General features: G+C 37.6%; 1 pseudogene; it reads right to left on the bottom strand.

Moving 5' to 3' along the window:
* Positions 1–10,928: 10,928 nt before the first annotated feature.
* Positions 10,929–18,959, bottom strand: LOC143404406 (guanylate-binding protein 5-like; annotated as a pseudogene).
* Positions 18,960–19,869: the final 910 nt, after the last annotated feature.

Here is a 19,869-nt window from a genome sequence, read left to right on the forward strand (position 1 = left end):
AATTAATTAAAAAGAATAAAAGAGCCAGAATAGCAGAATAGTCAAAACATTTGTAAGCAAATGGAAAAAAAAGCAATTCTGGAGGCATCATAATACCTGACTTTAAATTATATGACAGAGCTATAGTAAAAAAAAAACTGCATTTTACAAGCATAAAAACAGCTACATAGAACAATGGTACAGATTAGAAGAGACAGAAACAAACACATACTAATACAGTCATCTGGGCCTTGACAAAGTTGCCAAAAACACACCTTGGAAAAAAGACAGTCTTGTTAACAAACAGTGCTTGGAGAACTGATTACCCATAGTAAGATTGAAACTAAACCCTTACCTCTCACCTTTCACAAAAATTGACTAAGAATGCATCAAAGACCTAAGAATAAGACTAAAACCTATGTAACTCCTAGAAGAAACATAGGGTCAACACTTCAGCATATAGACACAAACAATGACATTCTCAATAGGGCCCCTAAAGCTCAGGAAATAAGGTGAAGTGTTAATTAATGGGTTGACATACAATGTAAAAAAAGCTTTTGCCCATAAAAGGAGACAAAAATGTGAAGAAAAAGACCTAAAAAATGGGGGAAAAAATCTCTGCTAGCTAAACTTCCAACAGAAGATTAATATCCAAAATATATAAATTAAGAAACAAGCAAATAAATGGACAAATAAACCAAACCGACACTTCTAAAAAGAAGAAATACAAATGGCCAACAAATACACAAAAACATGGTCAACATGGTTTTCAGTTAGGGAAATGCAAATCAAAGCTACACTGAGATTTCATCTCATACCACTCAGAATGGCAGTCATCAAGAACACAAATGCTAATAAATACTGGAGATGGTGTGGAGAGGAAAGAACACTTTTACACTGTTGGTGGGACGGTAAATAAGTACAACCTCTGTGGAAATCAGTATCAAGTTTCCTCAAAAGACTAGACATGGAATCACTATATGAGCCAACTATACCATTTCTCGGTATTCACCCTGAAGAATTAAAGTCAACATGCTATAGTGATACACCTATAACCATGTTTATAGCAGCACAATTCACAATAGCCAAACTATGGAACTAGCCTGGGTAACTATCAATAAATGAACGAATAAAGAGAATGTGGTATATGTGCACACTGTAGCTATATTCAGCCACAATTTTGCAGGAAAATGAATAGAACATGAGACCATTATGTTAAGCAAAATAAGTCAAACTCAGGAGGTCAAGAAGAGTGCTGGGGAGTTAAATTGACCAAATTATATTATTATATTGTGTGTGTGTACAATTATGCGAAAACAAATCCCATCATTATGACAACTATAATGCACCAATAAAAAACAATGTGGAGAGAGAGGAAGAACACATTGTCTGAGATTTTTGAGAAGAGATTGAGGAAAACAAAGCACTGATGACAGAGCCCTGAGAATATTAACATTTTGGTGTAAAAGGAGGCAGAATAAAAAATGGTAAGAGATGAACAATGTTTAGAACTATTATTAGGCATTACAAAAGAATTTCTTCTCATTAAGTCAAATAATATTTTTTGATTCCTTACCATGTTCTGGATACTGCTCAAGAGATCCACTATCAAAGAGTGTACTAAATGAATGTTAATTCCTGTCTCAAGGATGTCTATTCTAGTGGAGAAACAGATAATAAACAAAACAAAATCAACTGTGATCTGATAATGACAAGTTCTCAGAAAAACCTAAGCAGGGCATAAGGTAAGGCCTCCATGAAAATGAGAGAAAATGCAGGTTCTCATGGACTGTGTTGAGGGCATATATAGGGAATAAGTCAGAAGACCACCGAGGACAGGAGTAGGGAGCACACTTCCCCTCCCTGCTGCCTCTGTAGAGAAGAGAACCTCTAAGCTGGGGGTGGGGGCACAGAACCTTTCGTGACAAATTCCGTGTGACCACTCCCAGTGCAATCCCTGAATGGAGTTTGCATTGGGGAATTCACTGATGTTTTTAGTTGACAAGTTCATGGGGAGCCAGTTCCACAGCTCACTCACCTGGCAAGGGCTCAGCACTCAGAGGAGGGGTTCTCAGCTCTCTGGCTCCTCCAAAAATCTACCGTTTTTCTTAGAAGCTGAAAACAAACAGGATATTATAGCTACCCCACCCCCACCCCTCCAAAAAAAAGCGAAGATGAATAGAACTGAAATTGAAACTTCACTTAGTTCTTCCTGGATGAACCATTGAGGTTTCACAGTTTCTGAAGAAGCAGTAAACAGTTTGTGAGATGAGGTGCGGGGTTGTGGGGAAGTTCACATGGCCTAGGAACAGAATCTGAAGTTGCTCTGTCATTTCTCACAGGTCAGCACACATTTCCCCTGCCCAAGAAGCTACCGTTAAATCAGGTGTTGATACAATACCACATTGTGATGGGTTGACTGACGGCATCCCTGAGCAATACCATGACACTCGTGGACAATCTGAGTTCCCTAGGAAATGGGTTCACTGACTTGCACAGAGCCTGATGGCAAAGCCCCTTATCCTTCTGCAGACAGTAAGAAGTCCTTGGGGGGGTGGGACCTGATGCCCATTGAGGGTATGGACAATGTGCACTGTCTCCAGGTCATCCCCAGAAGCTCCCCTTTACAGACTTGCACCACCTGTCAGGGATTGCTCATTTTAAGTGGAAGAACTTTTAAATTTGTGACTCGATAACAGATTTAATTGTTGGAAAATGCTCACTCCAAGCCCTCCCCAGTACCACTGAAAAGGGAAATAAATTGTTTTGGAACCACAGATCTTTCTTTTCATTTTTTTGAGGCCAAAGATTTCACAAAATTGAAATTGACACTTTGGTACAGAGAGGGTTTGTTCACAGCTTCTATGTGATAGGAGAAAACAGGATCCACACAAGACCTTAGCATCTATGTGTCTGTCCCTGGTGCTTTCCAAGGACTAACACCAGAGCAGAATAAGGGGATTTTTATCCAGTGCTGCTGGATCCCTAAGCCTCTGGGATCTGGACAGCTGCCAGGAATGCCCCTCCTCTTGCCTTCCTCACTCTACTACCTTTCAGAGGTCTGTGATGAAGCAGTCACCTCCCAGATGGAGCAGCAGAGGGCAGCACTTCCACAGCTAGCACCAGGGTGTGTCCCTGCAACAGCAAGTGGCTCCCATGGCTGCCAGCTGAACTCCATGCTCTTCTCTCTCTCTCTCTCTCTCTCTCTCTCTCTCTCTCTCTCTCTCTCTCTCTCTCTCTCTCTCTCTCCCTCTCTCTCTCTTTTTGTTTTCAGTAGGCTTTGAGGGAAAGAGAAGTGCACTGGTGGCCTGACATGATCCTGATTTGATTAGGGAATGAAGATGACTCCTCCAGGCCAGTCTATTTTTCCCCCTTTTCTAATTTTTTTTTTTTTTTTTTTTTTTTAGTGTTCCCTTTCTTTAAAACACTCATCTGCTGTCAGCTGCCCATTCTGTTCCTGTAGCCTAAGCTGTCATAATAACAATGGTGAGAATTTGTAGACAAAGCAATAATTTCTAGGGCAGCCAGCTGTTGAAGGAGAGCCTGGAAATCTTAAGGAATAAGACTTCTTTTCTTCCAAAGGTAATGAGCTGCTCTCAGTCCTTGTGCCCCTTCACCAAATAATTAGTGTGATATATACAATGTTGAATGTCATTAGAATGAGAATGTTTTTATTGGAGTGCTCTGTTTAAATATTATGTGTTCTCAATGATCCCATTATCATCTACCTCAATCTTATTTGATAGGTAGCCTGATGGCAAATCAAGTATAGTTAGCCCTTTGACCCCTGACCTTATTCTTCTACTACTTTAGTGACCATCCAAAATAAGACCAGCGAAACAAGGGTGAGTACCTGGGTCTTCAAGATATCATTTTGCAACTGACATAAGCAAGGTTCCACAGAGATTAGTCACTTAGTAGAATCCTCGATGAGCCATATTTTTATCAGCTTTTTTTCTGCTGGAAGTAAAATTGACCAGAACAATTTTAGAGGAGGAAGAATTTTTTTGAGGGCTCATAGTTTCAGAGGTCTTAGTCCTTAGAAGGCGGCTCCATTTCTTGGGACTCCAGGTGAGGCTGAACATCATGGTGGGAGAGTATGGCAGAGGAAAGTAGCTCACATCATGGTGATCAAGAAGCAGAGAGAGTGTCCATTCACCAGATACAGATGTGTACCCCAAAGGCATGCCCCCAATTTCCACCTCCTCCAGCCACACCTTACCACTTCAGTTACTACTCAGTTAATCCCTATCAGGGGATTAAATCACTAATTGTTTTAAGGCTCTTACAACCCCCAAATTTCTCCAATAAACCTTCTTGTACTGTCTTACCTGTGAGCTGTTCTGGGACACCTTGCATCCAAACTATAACGAGCCACAACAGGTAATGATTAGTTATTGGCTGCATTCACATATCATCAATCCATTGTTGATCAGGCCAAATTCTATGTGTAATAGATTTGAATATTGAGTTTTCTCTTTGATCTCATAGAATGATTATATTTTCACACTGGAATAATTGAATTGACTATCTATCTTACTTTGCCAATGAAATGTGAGTGCAAAGGACAGAGTTTTTAAGACATTCCATATTCTTATCAGTCTTATTATGTACCATTTGCACCCCAGAAAGGAATAAAAATCTCACTTTGAGATTATTTTTTTAAGTTGAGTACAAATGGAAAGGACACAGAGCTTAGAATTGACCCTAACCCAGAACCTAGAGCTTACCTTTTGTAGCCAATTTTAGTTACATGAGCAGGAAATAGGTAGGAGTTCTTATAATCCATTCACTTATATTGTGTATTATCATGCAATGTTATTGTAGTAAAAACTGGCTAGGAAATTTTCTTGCCTCTCTTCCAAAATGTTGCAGCTTCCCCCAACAATTCAGTCTTGACTAAATTCTCATTTCTGATTTTCTTTGCCTTGGCAATTTCTGGAATATTGTAGGAAACGTTCATAGAGGGCAAACCAAGGAGGATGAGGCAATTTGTTGAGTACCAATGAGTATGGTGTGTCGCTTGGCAATGAGAAAGCCTAACTAGATGGCAATCAAAAGAATAACTGGAAAACTTCTGAATGAATGACATTGGGGAGTGTATCAGCAAATGAAAACTGGTTGTTTTATATATAATAATGTTTTTGTCTGCTATGCAGCTATGTACTTTGATTTGAAGATCATACATTGTATACATGTATCTATCTAGTGGCCTTACTGCACACCATAAATATGTAGAATTAAAATAATAATTAATAAAATAAATTATAGACATCAAAATAAAATAAATTTTATGTATCAAAAATGCACTTTAATTAATCATCATTTGGAGCATGTTTGAACATAGAAATCAAGTAATTTCTATTATTTTCCTTACTTTATTTTTTTCATTTTGGAGATACAGAGGTGAATAATATCCACCTTCCACATATTTCAGAGTGCATTACAAGTAGATTTAGCTCCTTTTGTAAAGAATAGAAAAATTCCAGGAAATTACTGTGTGAAGATAGTTTTTTATTTGTTTGCATCTTTTTGTTTTTAACTTTTATGTGTATGTCCAAAGGTAAGAGCCAGACTGGTATTGGGTCTCTGCTTGATAAAATCAGTAGAGGCATAAGGCTCTTCTTGAAATGTGACTCATGCTAGGTATATGGTCACTGACTCAGTGAACCTGAGTAGGACATCAAAATCAAAAGTCATAGCAATCCTTGTTTTTCAAGATTCTATTGAACAGACAGGCCAGCACCAGTGGGTTGTAGAAGATACACGAGGTGACAGAACATGGAAAGGACACATTTGCCAGTACTCAGGCTTCAGCAATTCTGTGAAGATTTTCTTCCCTAGATCCTCCCAAGATAGACATATGAACATTTCTTTATGTACCTTATATCATTGGCTTAAGGGCCCTTGGCATATAAGATAACTAGAGACTGTAATATTTCAAGTGCTTATTCCTTAGAAGTCATTGTTTGGGTGGCATAATAGTTGGAAAAAAATGTTTCCGTGATTTTCAATTCTTTTTACTTTTCTTTTTGTTCAGTAATAATTTGATAAGTAATGATTTTTTAAAAATAAAACAACTAGAGAAAATAAGTGGGCCAAGACAATAAACAATTCATCACTTTAAAATTTTACATGTGTGCTGATTGGGAGAATTTTCTACAGAACAGCTCCACACATTTAGTGTTTTTTTTCCCTCCTTCAGTGCATACATACTGATGTCTGTCCCCATATGGTAGGACATTCTTATAACCTGATACATCTCTTGCCTCCCTGGGGAAGAGGTTGCAGACAAGGAAGACTGGGTAATTAGACAAAGTATCTCTTGGAGGTTACATGTGATCTGAGGGCAGACAGAGCTGGTTGAGTAGTTGGGAAAGTGGAAATTATCCTAAGGAGAGTTTACAGAATATCAAGTTCTAATTGCAAATGTAGGTTTAAACATTAATTTCATTAAACATTAATTTCTCAGGTGGTTGTGTCTCTCTGACACCAATAAGAGAGTACCCTTTACTTATGTCACATCAATTGTGGTGACAGACACACAATTGTGAGTATAGTCCTCAAGTCTGGGACATTCCTCATTCCATGAGTAACAGATTCAGTGAGAATAACTGGAAAGAACATTTTCTCTGTTAGTTCCAAGATCCTACTCATGGGATTTAAAAAGAGATATTTTAGTCTCCCCCTGTGGTCTGTGATATATGATTTTTGGTAGTGAAATACTTCAGTAGATTGTTGTTAACCTGTACTCCAAAAGTGCTCCTCATATATGTTTTTGAAGTTTGTCAGAGATGGCCAATTACAGATTAAGAAGTTTTTAAATGTTGACTATTTGATAAAAGCTATTCATTTACATTTTTCCTACTTACTATCATTCTTCCAAAGCCTTCAGAACACATTAGTGCTGAGAGAGAGAGAGAGAGAGAGAGAGAGAGAGAGAGAGAGAGAGAGAGAAAATATGATGTGGACAGTCATTTTTGAATCATTGATTTAAAGCCCAACCCCAAAATAAGATTATTTCACAGGCTGTCATTAATAGGGGCTCATATTTGAATCCTTCTACTCTGTGTATTAATGGTTAATCCTGATTTGAGAAAAATTGATAAGGACTCACCAATTTTGCCTCATCTCACCTTCTTTAACTTTTTTAGCCTGTTTGCTTCCTGTTGTTTTTGTAAATGATAACAATTAAGAAATCCCCAGACTTCCATGAAATAATTCTAGGGTCCATTTTAGGACACAAATTGAAATTTCATTTCCCCTTATAAGTGAGATTGAAAGTGAAAGCAGGGCTGGGTTGCTTTGAAACAGGAATAATAACAGGAAATCAGTTGCTTTTCTTTCAGACCAATAAAATCTTTCTTTCAAGCAAACCAAATATATTTCCATGGAAAACTGAATCTTTTTGTGAAGTTTATATGTAAAGAAACTGAATTTTTCTACCTGTCAATATTGTTTCTAGATAAAGTGAATTTATTGTCTGAAGATAAATTTGGAAATATTGTTTAAGAATGATTTACTTTTAGATCCATTTAGTGTGATTTCATCTGTAAAAAGTACTCACAAATCTATCAAGGCAAAACTTTGAAAGAATATATACTCTACTTTTTGGAATTGTCAGCTAATTTAAGGGATTAGTGGCTATTTTTAAATTGTATTGAGTTTTTTGTATTATAAATTTATTTTCAATGAAGTGATTTTTTAAATAATACAAATACACATAAGATAGAAAAAAAGAGTTTTCCACTTAACTAGGAAAAGATGCATTTGACGACACAATTTCTGGATAACTTCTATAATATTTTGGGTATGGCTATTCAAGTGGTCACTAACTTATTAGATCATTTGTTATTTATTTAATATGAAATAACTATATACAAGACTGACATGTAAGGGTTCGATTTAGCAAAGATCAGTAATTTACATAACTATTTACATAATGGTGTTTAGATAGAAAAGTTTTCCTGGAATGAGGAATTGTACTGGGACTCAGACTGGGAGAGAAACCAGGGTTATGGTAGCCACTAGAGCCAGAAAAGGGGATTTATCCTGCTCAAAAATTAAAGATGACAATAGCAGTTGGGAACTTGTGCACAATGTTATTTATTCCTGTAATTTACTTCAGCTGATTCCACAATAAACAACATGTTGTGTGTTTGGATGTTGATCCCAGTTTGTAACCAGGGGTGACTAAGGAACACTGTGAATCACCTGGAGAGGTAGTGATTTCAGAGATTTATCTGTGAATCAATAAGCAAGAATTTGTTAAGGGGTTGGTATTAATTATAAAGTCTGTGGGGTTTAGAGTGTGGGATGACCCAGAGAAGGAAAAGGACCTGATAACTTTCTATGAATAAGGCATGAGGAATGGCAGGCCAGCTGTGCACCTGCTCGGGGCAAGAACCTGCTAACTCCCCCAACCCCACTCTGGAGAGGATTCTGTCCCAATCTCATTTCAAGGCCAGAGTCTGCTGTACAACTTAGCCATTGCTGTCCCCACTGTTCCACAGAGCAGGACCTCCCAAAGCTGCAGATTGGTTTTTCGGAAGATCTTTTTGTAAAGTTTCTTTAATGCAGTGTAATTACACATAATATTGGGGTTTGTTGTGGTGTATTCATGTGTGTGCATAACACTTTGTTTCATTTTGTTCCCAGTACTTTCCTTTTCCCTTCACACCTCTCTCCCCTGGATCCTTATCCTGTACCCCACTGGTCTCTTTTCTCTTTATTTTTTTTAATGGTGCATTATATTATGAATAAAATGGGATTCGTTATTATATGATCATACATGCACATAGCATAGCTTAGCTATTTAATTCCCCAGTTCCTCCTTGTTATAATTTGTATATGAACTGTTCCCCTAAAAGTTCCTGTGGAAAGTTTAGAGCTGAAATCATTGGATTATGAGAGCTGTAACTCAATTAGTTGGTCCAACCTGTTTGAATAGACTGACTTGGTGCCAACTGTAGGCAGGTGGGGCATGGAAGGAAGATGTAGGTTACTGGGGGCATGTTTTGTAAAGGTTCATGTTCCCTGTGGCTCTTCTCCCCATTCTTCACTTTCTGGCTGTCATAAGGAGAGCAACTTTCCCATGCCACACTCTTCTGTCTTGATGTTCTGCCTCACGTTGGGACCAGAGCAATGGAGTGGGTCATGTTTGGATTGAGATTTCTGAAACCATGAGCCCCCAATTTTTTCTTCCTCTAAATTTATTTTGTTGGGCATCTCCCTGCCCTCCTGACTCCCCCTATATCACCTTCTTCAATTCTACTGTTCTCCCTTTATATCCAAGAGATCCTCTTTATTTTCTCTTGCTTTCCTATATGAGAGAAAACATTCAACTCTTAAGTTTCTGAGTATGGCTCATTTCACTTACCATGAATTCTCCAGTTCCAAACATTCATCAGCAAATGATAAAATTCCATCCTTTATGGTTGAGTAAAACTCCACTTGTATATTTACCATGATTTCTATCTATTCATCTGCTGACCAATACCTAAGCATGTTCCATAACTTGGCTATTGTGAATTACACTGCTTAAGCATGCTAATTTCAGTTCTTTAGGATAAATATCAAGGAGTATAATGGCTGAATCTTATGGTGATTCTCTTCCTAGTCTTTTGAGGCAATGCAATTCTGATTTTCATGACTGTACTCATTTATAGGCCCATCAAAATATATAAAATTTTCTTTTTCTTCATACATGGCCAGCTTTTATTATTACTTGTATTGTTGATAGTTGACATTCTAACTAAAGTGAGGTGAAGACTCAAAGTAGTTTTTTTTTCTTAGTGTAGTTTTGATTTGCATTGCTAAGGATGTATCAATTAATAAGGGTGATGAACATTTTCACATAATTTTTGCATTTCTTCTATTGAGAAATGTTGTCCAGTTCATTAAATCATTTATTGATTGGGTAGTTTGCTTTTTGATGTATGGTTTTTGAGTTCTTTATATGTTCTGGGTATTAATCTTCTGACAGGAGAGTAACTGGCAAAATTTTTCTCCCATTTTGTGGACTCTCTCTTCACAATCTTGTTTCCTTTGTTGCGAAGGACCTTTCTAATTTGATATGATAGCACTTATTGATTCTTGTTTTTATTTTTTGAGCTTTAGGGGTCTTATTAAAGAAGATGTTAGAGTGTAGACCCTATGTTTTCTTCTACCAGTTTTACAGTTTGTAGTCTAATTCTGAGGGGTTTTTTTATCAACTTTGAATTGGCTTTTTAGGGTGATAGGTATGGCTCTAGTTTCATTTTATATGTGGATATCTGGTTTTAACAACACCATTGCTGAAAATGCTGTCTTTTCTGCAACATGTTTTTGGTATGTTTGTCAAAGATGAGTTGACTCTACCTGTGGGTTTGTCTCTATATCTTAAATACTATTCCACTGGTCTTCATGTCTGTATTTATGCCAGTACCATGAATTTTTTTATTACTATATATTTTTTAGTATAATTTGAAGTGGGGTGTTGTGGTGCCTCCGGGATTGTTCTTATTGCTCAGAATCGCTTTGCCTACTTTGGGTTATTTGTTCTTCCATATAAACTTTAGAACAATTTTTCTAGTTCTTTAAAGAATGTAATTGATATGTTGAATGTGATTGCATTGAATCTGTGGATTGCCTTCATCGATGTTATCATTTTATCAATGTTAATTTTGCCTGTTGAGAGCACAAATTCTTATCACCTGGCCATCTTTAATGCAGTTACACATGACAAAATTTATTTAAGGAGTTTTTTTTTTCATTGTAACCAATAACCTGGTATTAAATTTGTGTCTTAGAGGATTTATTATCTAACCACCAGAGGCTGGTTTTAATCACCAGACTTATTTGTCTTGGCTTTGGGATTGTTTAAATATTGATAGTCACACATTTTCTAGTTTCTTATACCTTTGTGTTTTCAGTGAAAAGAAATAAGAAATTCTGATGTTTTCAGTACGTCAAAGTATGATACTTGAATCATTCACTACCGTGGAGATGCTGGATCCCATGAAAGTCATCATGAAACCTGCAGGGAACCCTCTGATAGTGCCACCCAGTTCCTAAGAAGTAATAAATAAAAACAATAAAACTTAGTAAAAAAGCAATGTCAGCTTCATTTTGATTCCCTGGTAAAAACCACTGACCTGTCCTTACTTCCTTTAAACTACAGAAACAAGAGACAGTTCCTGAATTTCTCTTCTACTCATGTAGGTCCAGCCTACTTCTACAGTTATTCACATTTCTCTTTCTCTATTTCCAGAAACATCAAGTCTCTGAAATGTTGCTGACTTTAGAATTCCATCCCAAGGCTCCCTTCCCACATACACTATACACAGTTTCCTTGAGTAATCTTGGTCACATCTTGATCTCTCTTTCCCAATCTCCTTTAAAATATTAATTGTGTTTGTAAGAGAAGAAACTGACACAAAAGCACAATGTCCAGCTGACATCGGTCAGAAGAGGTATCTGAGTTTAGATGAGGGATATATTTTAGGTCACCACCTTGTGAAGGAGAAGAACAAGAAAAGACTGAGGAGGTCAAACACTAAAGCTTACCCTTAATACCCTTCAGGAAAAAGCTGTAATCCCCAAAATACCCTTGGGCAGTTACTAAAGAATGGGTACCCACAGGTTGCATGGTAAGCCAGGGAGAAGGTTGGAATATTGTATGACTAAAGAAGTGCTAGCATAGACATTCCCCACCAGGTTCTCAGGAGCAGCGATACTGGGATCCCACTCACTGGAAAGGCAGTGTTGATGACTCACATGGCTGTAAGATATTGGCATTTAGTTATCTCCTCGGGGCATCACTTTCCTTATTTAAAACTGGGGACACAATAATTCTGCTTCACAGTAAATAGATAAGATGAGAGAATGGATGCAGGGGGCTTTGTATAGTGCTAGGCATAAAAGAACTCCTGCTTATTGAGTGATGATAAACTGAAGGACTTGGTGAAATAAACACTGTGAGTTCAAGGCCATCCGAACCAGAGATGACCAAAGCAAGGACAAGAGCAAAGTCAGTGCAAGATGAAATTGATGTAACAGGTATGATCAGGGCAAAGGATTTTCCCGAGGAATTAACAAATTAACAGAAAAGGCTAATCACTGTGGGACAGAAATGCCTCAGCTTACTTTAATAATTTATATTCTTACTCTATGCCAAACACCATTCTAAATGCACATATCCATGCATTTAAGTAAATATGTACTACCACCATTTCCATTCTATGCAAGAGGAAAACAGCAGGCACAGAGGAAATAGATAATGTGCTTAAACCATGCATTTGGTAAAGGTAGAGCTTGATGTACACACCCAGAAGTCTGGTTCCACAGACCCCACCCTGAGCCACCATGGCAGTCTGCATCTCCCCAATGGCCACTATTTCATGCTCTCATCCTTATAGGGAGGGGACAGAAACACAATCCTGAGATGCAACAATTGATCAATACTTGGAACAGACGTTCCTGCTCCCTCTGGATTTGTGCTTTATCTATCTCCATTTGTCTTATTTGCTGCTGATGGAGTCTTTCCCTCTCCTCCATCATTTGATGGTTCTGCCTACAAATCGCCTCCAAACTTTCTGCTTCAGCCTTGGCAGCCTCTGCTTTCACACGTGCCTCTGAAGAGAAAGAAGAAAAGGTAAAACCCTTAAGGACTGCTCTGTCCCGCCCTTGGGCTTCCCACTCTTATTTATTATTGCTCCAACCCACAGAGAAAATTCTCTGGCACTGTTTTTCCTTCAAGATAACCATATTGCACCTGATCCTGCCATACTCAGCTATCACATGTGGGGATAAGAAGCCTCTTTGCCTGTCTTGCTCTAGTTGAATGATCTCAGCTGGGCCAGGACACATGAATTTCAAACTGTTGGACTATTTTTGTCTCTCTTGTTTTGTTTCTGTTCTCTTCTCACCTTCCATTTCCTTTTCCTTGGCTGTGAGAGCTTTGTCTGTCAGTAGAACAGCTTTACTCACAGACTCTTTGGACTTTAAATACTTTTGCAGAGCTTTCTTAGCCTAGGAACCCAAAAAACATGCAGTTAGAACATGGCAATGGTGATTGGCAATATGATAAAATCATGATTCCTTTTCCATCAAACATCTTTTCCTGTTAGAAGGCGCTTTGCCTGCACCTGATGGAGATGTCCATCAAGCCTCTCCACAGGTGGGGTTCCTAACCTGGCTGGGCCAATCAGAGCACCCAAGGCCACTAGAGGAAAAAAAACGTGTGCACAGGAGGAAAAATACTGCAACTTGAGTATTTTAAAGGCCAATATGGGTGCTGGGAAAGACATGTATGCTCTGTACCCAGAAGATTAGGGCCTTAAGGATGATTCAGCTTAGACCCAGTGGTATCTCCTTGTTGTCATGTGGGGAGAACCTATTTAAAAATAAAGCCAATAGTCAGGAAAATGGAGCACAATAATGAAGAAGGTGCTGGAACATCAAAAGGAAGCAGGAGAACTGCTGACACTGTTTCAACTCTGGAATGTGTCCACACTTAAAATTAAATACCAGGCACAAAATTCCCATGCATTCTTATTCAGTTTCAGAGTGAGTCTGAGGCAGAGACATCAACCTCATCTCTGTTCCTCTAGGTATTTCCTTTCTTCTGTCCTCAATGGCTTTTTAGAGGGGCCCCAGCAATTTCCATAATTAATAGACAGAACCAGGGATACCTGTGTTCCTTTCCTGGGCTGTTGATGGTACTTTGCCTTCAGCTCCTCTGTCTTCTGAAGGTAGAGATTATGGCCTCCTGGCTTAGAATAAACCTCCTGCTTCACTGCCTCTTCCTCAGGACCAAAAATATCCTGAAGCAAAGTTGAACAATGATCTAAAGAGGCTTCCTTGTTCTGCTTAAAAATGTCTTTCTGCTTTGCATCTAGAAGGATCTTCAAAGGGACAAGAACATACAGAGATGTTAACAAAACCTCAGTACTTCTGAAATATATATTTTAAAGACTCTCTTTTTCCTAGAACTTCAAGGAATATAAGCAAGATTATACCCTTCCCAGCAAGCCTGAAAAAGTTGCAAAGACAAGTGGCTATAAAAAATATTTACTTTTTGCTATGAGATATCCCAAAACTCCTCTCTTGTCATTTCTGCTTCTATGTGATCTTATGACTGCAGACTCCTAGATTCAAGCCCTCATTTTAAATGCAGCCTACTGATTTTCAACACTTCTTGTTTCAGCATTTTCTTACCTTCAAGCAGAAAATAGATGTGAATAATTAGTTGGAATGATGTCTGTTTATTCTGTTAGTCATGATCATAATTTAATAGATACAAAGGACAGTTTTCTCTGATTGATTAATGAAAAAATAAAATAATATTCTGTAAATGTTTTAAGGGAATGAAATCAGTCAAATTGATCCCATGGATATTAAATGTGAGCTGTGTGCCTACATGAAATATTCAGACTCTAAAGGGCCCAAAGTGTCTACAATTATTTTTTTGTTTTCAGAATGAAAGTATATCATGCACATTAATGACTATCATTATTTTCCAATCTAGAAGGAAATGCTTTCCTTAAACAAATCCTATTGTATCATTCATAGCAATATTCTTCCTTTTATTAACCCTAATGCCATTGAATGAGAAAAATAAATAATTACCTGTAATTCCTTCTGAAAACTTTGGTCCTCATCCTTGAAAGAGTTCTTTTGAAGATTCTATGACCTCTTTCTCACTGGCCCTGTGCAGGTTCAGCAGCTCCTGGAGGGTCTCTGTGGGCAGCTGCACCTTCTGGCCCATCAGCTGGTCATAGTGGGCAAGGGCTTTTTTATTGCAGCTGCATTCTCTCTCTGGGCCAGGGCCAGGGCCAGGACTGTGTTCTCCATGCAGGGCAGATCCGCACTGTTGATAGTGTTGACATAGGTCAGCACCAGGCTCTCTAGACCTGCACAGAGGAAGAGATGCTAGCATTATTTGCAAAGAGTCTATGATCTATGTCAATTAATTCTGAGAGCATTCATTGAACAATGTATTACCCCCAAATTTTCAGCATTCTGAATAGGATCCAAGTGTCCCAGACAAATTTCTTTGGGAAGTGGTGAGATTAAGAAGGCAGGTATTTCCTTCTTTGGAAAACAAAGTAGGAGTCAAAGAATAAAAACAGGAAAAAATGTCTAGATGTATGTGATTATTTAATCCTATGTGAAGAAATAAACTGGTGATCATACAAATGTCATACATATTCATAATATATATATATATATATATATATATATATATATATATATATATATATTACTGGAGATTGAACCCAGGGTGCTTAAGCATTGAGGCACATCCAAGCACTTTTTATGTTTTATTTTGAGACAGGATCTTATCTAGCTGCTTACTACCACACTAAATTGCTGAGGCTGACAATATATATATATATATATATACACACACACACACACACACACACACACATCACACACACACATATATTTAAGCTGGTATGGGACCTACCATTATATATATTTAATTTGTGCCTTCAAAGATTATGACAGACTGTAAGAATCTAGTATATTTGTGAAACAAATGCTGCCAACACATATGGCCTAATCTAGGTCAACAGTGGAAGGCTGATGGATACAACATCTTTAACTTCATCTTACCTTCATGTTCCTATTTCATGCAACTTCAACGGCATTACTAAAATGAATGCTAGAAATATGTTTCACATTCACTATAAGTTTACAAACATGGTACATATGATTTGCACAGTGGTAATTGCTTATGCATCTCTCCATGATGACACATTAAGGATCCTCTTACTTGTCTCTTAGGCATTATGTTGAGTAGAAAGCAAATCCTTGAAAAGATATGAGGTCCATTGACCTTGATGCCTCCTAGAATGGTCTTGATCTTGGACTTGGTAAAGATGTGGGAAGAGAATTCTGCCACTTGTTGCACAAATTCAAGACTCAGCTCATATCCTGCAGTGTCTCTAGCTGGGAGACCTTCTTCTGGTGAGTGGGTGGGTCAAAGACAAAGCACTTCTTTGTTGGAAAGAACTTCTGAATACACAATCGAGGCAAATTGAAAGTTTGTGTTCTTTGATCACTACCTGGAGAAGGAAAAACAGGATTTATTTTATTTAGAATTTGCACTCACTTTAATACATTGTCCTGGAGAACATGTTCTTTTCCTTGGTGTTCCTCAGTTTAATATGTCTTCATAAATCCTAGGCAACCAGATTAAGTGTGTCTAATTAGAAAAAAGGAAATAACTTCTTCCTAAAAACAAGGGAGTAACAAAATTTGATACTGAACCCATGAGTTCATTGAAAATTAATAATATCATTGTTTATTCTGTAAAACAGATAGGTAAATAAATATAGAAAACTATACATTTAGCCTTCTACCCAAAAGAGATTATTTTTGGGGTTACTTTTCTTACTCTTCCCCAAAACCAAAGTCCAATTATCTTGCTTTGTCTTCACTGAATTCTCCAGGTTTTCATCTGCTGTCATGAATTGTCCATCTATTTCCAGGCTTAGGTAGAAATCTCTTAGAGTCCACACCAAGTCTGGAAAGAAGTTTACATTGTCATCAGAATCTCCCACTCCAATGTCAGGTGATGTCCTTGCCCTGAGTAGATCTGTGAGTTCTGTCACATAGCTGAGTTGATTAAGGAAACCAGCAGAAGTAGCACAGCATCTAAGCCCATATTTGATTCCATGATCCCCAAACCTGGATTTTCAATTTGGCAAACAAACAAATCAAATTTTGTCATCAGAAAATATGAGGGCTCTTTACTGTAGTGTACTGTACCGTAATGTGTCTACCCATTTTTATTTGGGATATTCACAAAACCTCAGAGACCTGCAGCTGATGAGTGGTGTTCTCTGTGGCTTTGGTGCCATCCTGAACCACAAAAGGATACTGCAGTAGGTCAATAGTCCCCTGGTCATTGTATACAAAGGTGCTGCTCAGAAGGATTGCCAGAGCAAAGATCTGGGTATCATTCTGATCATCATCCTAGAAGTCAGAACAAATTGAAGTCATATCAAATGGCATTTCAAATGCACAATCATTAAAAATAGAATCCTGATATACGAGTGTTAAGCAGGGAAAACACAAGTGATTGTCAGACACGTGAACTTGCATAACTTTCTCATTTATAATTTCATACTTTCTCATTTATAATTTTATACATTTCTAATTCCCAAGTCCCTCTTATAACTACCATTAGATAACTGCAAATGGTGTAGTCAAAGTTAATGGGGGAACCAGAGTAGTTAGAATCAAGGTTTTACAGATATTAAAACAAAATTGACCTATGCGCACAACACATATATCTATTTCGTTGAATAATTATTATCCACAGGGGTTCACATTACTGATCTTATCTATTCTAATGCTCATAATTAATATCTCCATTTTGTAGATGAGGAAACTGAAGCTGAAATTTTGGCTTACCATTTTACATCTTGGTAAATCACAAGTAAAAATCAAAATCAAAACATAAAAAACAAACAGCAGACATTGAAGAGAATGTTTGGTTATGTGCAAAAACCAGCTCATAAGAGCCAACTGTGTACATCTCTTCCCAAGTCTGAGTTTAGTGACTTCATTTGAGTAACTTGTTATTAGTTATGGTAGGAATATTTAGGGAATGGTCAAGTGGTACAAATTCAGTGCACTCTTTTGTCTGTGAACTGGTGGCTGAATTCTTATTAGAATATAACTAGAAAAGACCCAGGTGATAGAAAGGATCCATCTGTCTACTTTTTCGATGATGAGTTGGATAAGACAAAAGAGATTATAAAAGATTTAGGGAGACTCATTCTTCTGTTAGTGTCAGAGAGGTAACGTGCCAGAGTCCTGGTGTGAAGAGAAGTTCATTTCACCCTGTGCCCACTACTAACCATATTCAGTGTAGGACCAGGCCTGTAATGTGATTTTATTAGCGCCATTTTTATGCATCTGGGAATTACTAAGAAAAATATCAGTGTATTTTTCCTAATACTGATTGTAGATTATAAATATATTTTCTCATTTCAGGCTTCCAAACACTATTAAAAATAAAAATAATAAACGGAAGGCAGTATAGTCAAGTGGAAGTACAAATTTATACAAACAAAAACAAAATGAAAAATTCCTTGTGCAAAGTGTGTTCAGTGATAAGGAGTTTAATCATAAAATAACCCTCTGTTCCATACCTTCTGTACATCACCCAGGCGTTCAGTCCAGCAGAACTAGGGTGTGGCCTGGCTTCTCAGGATGAGGCATACACCACATCCAGATTCCCTTGGTGTGAGACTGCACCGTGGAGTCCACAGAAAAGCCTGCAGAGGGGAGTGTAGGGGTTGTCACAGAGAAGGGGATCTAGAAATTGGGTATTTCTTGATAATTGAGTTAGGGTTTAAGGAAAGCAAAATAAGGAAACAGCAGAAAATATGATTACTGATCTCCATTACAATAGAAAAATGGGGAAATAAAGTCAAATTCCATAAGTGGGAAATTTTTATGTTTCTTATAATAATACACAAGTAAAATTTTTAAAGTTTATAATTACACACATGGAAATTATTTCATTGATGTCTTATTCCTCATGAGGGGAATATATTGTGTTTCTCACAGAGAGACATTGTCTAAGGTCAACCTTTTTAAAAAACAGGTTATATGTCAGGGACAGAAACCTGCCCTTTATCTCCCCAAGTTAAAAGACCCAGGTGTGGCCCAAACACTGGTTTTCACTGTCCCTCCTTGGCACTGTCTTTTTCCCCTCTATCCCCATGCTGGACTCCCATAGTGTGGTGGACAGAAGGCTCAGCAGAGCTCTGTTGGTGGCACTCACCCTTTTTCTTCCCAGCCAGCTGGTTCATAAGGTAGGATTTGCCTGTGCTGCAGATGCCCACGATGGCCGCCACCACTATGGGCTGCGTGATGGCCGACAGAATCTGCAGGGCTTCCTGCTTGACCACTAGCTGCCCCTCCATGTTCTCAATGAGGCACACAGGGCCTGGCATGTAGGTCTCTGAGGCCATGTCTGGGATGTTACTTTGTCTGCAAGGGAAGAGGTGGGATGGGCAGCAGTTTCTAGACTTTAAGCAGAGAAAGCCATTTTGCTTACTGAACCTGAAAACATAACTGTTCCTCAGCATGGCCTAAGTTTCTGAAGACATTAAAAAACAAAATTTAAAAAGAAGTAACAAAGAGCACCACAGTAAAGTAGGTCCTAGGCCTGCTATCAAGTGCATTGCTTGTATGTAAATATTTGATGGATATAGAAAATTTATTTCCTGAATCTTACCTACTGATTCTTGCATCTAATTCATCCCACTGAATTCCTTCTTATCTTCCTAGCTTGATTATTTAATTCCATTAATTGCTAAATATAAATTTTTGTTTTTCTTTTATTTAGGTCCATGTCCAAACTGCATTGCATTAAATATGTCTAGGCCATTGGGTAGCATTATCCAACAAATAGCAGGTGTTTTTACTTCTTAGGGTTATACTTTTTGAAGTATTTTTTACTTAATAAATTCCTTGATTGAGATAAAACTTCAAATCATGATCATTTTTCTGACTGGCTAAATGAGTGGAAGACAAATATTAATGTTTAACTACTTACTTTCTACTTCTGTGTTTTGACTCCTATAACCTGAGGAATCTCTGGTAAAATATTTTTAAGCTACAGAGACATAAACAAATATTTGCTTTTCTGACTTGTCATGCTATTAAGGAGAGTTTTCTACCATTTTAGAAAGCTAAAAATTTATATAGAAGCTAAAAATTTACAATCTGTTTGACTTTATTTTTTATGGATATCTTAAAATGAAAACTTCTGGATTTTTTTGTTCTAGCAGTCTATACAAACTGTGAATTTCTTTGTTGTTGTTGCTGATTTTGACAACAATAAAAATTAATTCTCCCCCCTTTTTATAGCCAAAGCCC

The sequence above is a fragment of the Callospermophilus lateralis genome, chromosome 7, assembly GCF_048772815.1.
Source record: "Callospermophilus lateralis isolate mCalLat2 chromosome 7, mCalLat2.hap1, whole genome shotgun sequence".
NCBI lineage: Eukaryota > Metazoa > Chordata > Mammalia > Rodentia > Sciuridae > Callospermophilus > Callospermophilus lateralis.